Raw genomic sequence first — 3599 nt, forward strand, 5'->3', positions numbered from 1 at the left:
TATGAGCTTGTTTTAATGTACATGTGATTGCATAAATTCACATGTTAAGAAGCAAATAAGATAGAAAAGGCATAAGTGCATCTACAACGTCAACATACAACCTAGTTTGGACCCCTACCAAAATTTGTTGGTTATTGCACATAATCCGACCATAATTTGGACCCCGATCAAAGTTATCCTTAAGATATAGTCAACACATCATACAGTCAACACACAACTTAGTTTGGATAGAAAGTTATCGTTGGTTATTGCACATAATCAATTGAAGAAACTGGTTTGGACCCATAATCAATTGAAGAATCCAGTTTGGTAATAACTAAATTGTTTAAACCCATAAGCAACTATACTTAAATTGGTTTCTCCATACTCAAACCAAAACCAAACTAAAAAAGCTCAGTCTAATAAAACCTAAAACAATCAAACTCGAAATAAAACCAAACAGTTTCATCCGATTTTTTAATAAGCATTCTCAGGTTTACACGGAACTAGCGGCGTCCGTGAGAGCAACCTGCCGGCGAAGCACGAGGCTGGTCGGCCGATCTTTTCCCATCTTTTTTTTGCGCTCAACAAAGCTTAGCTGATTACCCGGTTGCGACCCGATCCGGAACTCCAGGCACGAAACCAGAAAGGAAAAGTCACTCCACTCGCGCACGTAATCCTGAAATTGTTGGACCTGATTCAGCACGTCACAATAGCGTGCAAAACCGTCCATGGCGACTGCCACTGCTACAGGCCGGCAGCCTCGCCCCGCCGCCGCTTCGCCACCCGATCGATGACGGCCTCCAACGCGACATCGAATGCGTCCCTGAAGGCCACGCGCCGGGACCTGGGGTCCGCGTACACCACCCTCGGGATGAGCCCGATCACCTCCTCCCGCATCCTCCTCACCACCTCCGGCGGGATCTTCCTCAGGGTCTCCTCTATGCTCACGTTCCCCGCGGCGACACCGGCGTGCGGGATGAGCACCGAGTACCTCCCGTGGTCCCTCGGAAAGTGCAGCGTGTACTGAGTGTACGCCGACCCGGGGTGAAAGAACACCGGGATGCAGCCGGCAAGGATGGCGTCGAACGTTGACCGCCGCGTCGCGGTGTCCCCGCGCGGCTCCAGGCAGAAGTCCGACGCCTCGAAGACGCGCATTACGCCTGCAGGCGAGTTGCAGTCGGCCGCACCGCCGCCGACGACGCCGCCGCAGTGCAAGAGGTTGCACAGGCTGGACGCGCGGCACTGCCTGATGATCTCCGCGCGCACGGTTTTCTTGCTGCCGGGGCGTGGGGCGCCGGCGAAGGAGAAGAGCCACCTCCGCCCCACCTTCTGCACTCTCTCTTGCCAGGCGAGCACATCAGCGGCGGCCTCGGGATGGAAGTACGTCGGGTAGGGTACCGCGAAGTTGCTCCGAGTCAACGGGGATGTCTCCAGGACGAAGGCCGTCATGTTCTGGACGGCCGGGTACGTGAGCAGCTTGGTGCCCCACTGCTCGTCGACGTCGGCCTCCCGCCGGAAGTCCCACGTGGTCCGGCCAGCCACCAAGAAGTGGTCACGGCCCCCCATGGCCCTCCACTCGGGGCGACGCACCAGCCAGTCGATGGCGTCGAGCTGGAGCGCGTCTCGCGTCGAAATGCTGTAATTATAGAGGTACCTCCCGGATTCGAGGCCGGCGTAGAAGGGGACGAAGACGGCGGCGGCGAGGGAGGGGTCCTTGGTCAGGCACTCGTAGCGCTTCATCCGCGCGTGGAAGATGAGGTCGAGCATGAATTGGTCGGTGGAGTACCAGCCGCGGCCGGGGAAGACGCCCCCATCGTGGGCCAGCGGCTGGCCCATGCCGTCGTTGGCCACGTACGGGCACATGTCCAACCACGGGTGGAGCCTGCCCTTGCCGCAGTCTCGGATGAGGTCGTCGTTGAAGCGCGGCGGCATGTCGTACATGTAGATGTACCGCCCATCGCAATGGCCGGACGGCGTCGGCACAGCCGTGCTCCGATTGGCCTCGACCACACTCGCCTGAGGAGTGAGCGGTGCATGTTCCTCAGCCAGCATCACCGGCTGTTCCGCCCGTCCGGAATCTTGGTCGATGGTGATGCTGGCTAGCGAGGGAAGCAGGGATGAAACGGTGACGGGCGGCTTAAACAGGGCCGACGCCATGCTGCCTTGTATGGCGTAGTGCGCGTACAAGACCAGTGCGCAGAAGGCGGCGGTGAGAATAGCGAGATGGCGGACCCGAGACGGCCGGGGCACGCCGCCATCCGGCTTGTCGGCGGCGTCCACGGCATCTTGCTGGATCTCTACTGCGAAGGTGGTGGTAGACTTCATCGGTACGCTCAGTCAAATCACATGATGCACATCTCGGACTAACACGCAGACTTTGCACTTAAAAGAAGCAATTGCTACAGAAATCAGGAACGTCGTCGTGCTAGTTTATTGTGTGAGCCCCCCTTGGACCCTAGGTGACATACGCCCACCATTGGCTCGCAAGCAAATACACCACTATGGACGCTCCATATTGGACCACAAAGCCGCTCTGCTGTACACAATTTATTTGTTTTTGACATGTGCTGTACACAATTTGTTCTTATATTCAGAAATGGGACCGAGTAATTTGCATATAGTACACATCTTAACCGCTTCCGCCAAAAAAATAAGGCTCTCTCGACAAGCAAACCACGTAAACCGGCACCAAACGAATTATCATCTCTTTTTTTCTTTGAACACAGAATTATCATCTCTTTCGTGGTGTAGAATTGACAAGAATCTGATCTCTCGTAGACCATGGTTCAAATATCTCCTGAATTTATTTCGGAAATCTCTCCCTGATATTTTTTATATTAATATATTGATAAAAGTCTTTCATTGATCAACATTTATAAGCTTTTATAACAAATCATATACTATCTCCGTCACGGTTTAGAAGACACAGTTAAATTTACGTGCATTTTCACAATAGACAAGGTTTAAGGCGCGTTGCATTTACTCCTAACAGTTAATTAGTACTCCGTTGTACTACTTCTATATGCATGCGTAGTGTGAATGCTATTTTTTAATTTATTTCATGGTCAATCAATAACCACCTAGGTCCTAGAGAATTTTCATCCACGCCTTCTAAACCGTGACGGAGGGAGTAAATCTTCTCTCACGCTCTCCCCCGCCTGGAGTTTTGACTCCTCTGCAGTCATGTTTTTACAGTAAGTGTACTGTAGCAATTAATAGCAGCCATTCATTTCAATCTCGCGACTCTTAGGCTGGTTGTAATGGTAGTATCATATACTAGTATCATGCATATGATACTAGTCTATGATACCACATCCCTAATGCATAGTATCATATGTTAGTATCATAGGATAGTTTATTTATTGCCATTCAAGACACATAGTAGTACATCATTTAATATGATACAGTATCATGATATGATACTCAATCCTCTCTTTCTTCATTTAATTCTATGACACCTCATTGAAATTGCCTAGTTGGCATGCATGATACTACCTATAATACTCCCATTACGGGCATCCTTCGGTCCTGTTTGTTTAAAAAGTCTTAGGATTTTTTAGTTCCAAATAAAAAGTTGTAGTCCCTCTATGTTTGGTTTCAGGGACTAAACATGGACT

At 50.9% G+C, this 3599-nt stretch overlaps 1 pseudogene; it reads right to left on the reverse strand.

The window, feature by feature from the left end:
• Positions 1-423: 423 nt before the first annotated feature.
• On the reverse strand, positions 424-2607 carry LOC123409247 (annotated as a pseudogene).
• Between the last annotated feature and the right edge of the window lie 992 nt (positions 2608-3599).

This window comes from Hordeum vulgare, chromosome 1H (assembly GCF_904849725.1).
Source record: "Hordeum vulgare subsp. vulgare chromosome 1H, MorexV3_pseudomolecules_assembly, whole genome shotgun sequence".
Taxonomy (NCBI): Eukaryota; Viridiplantae; Streptophyta; class Magnoliopsida; order Poales; family Poaceae; genus Hordeum; species Hordeum vulgare.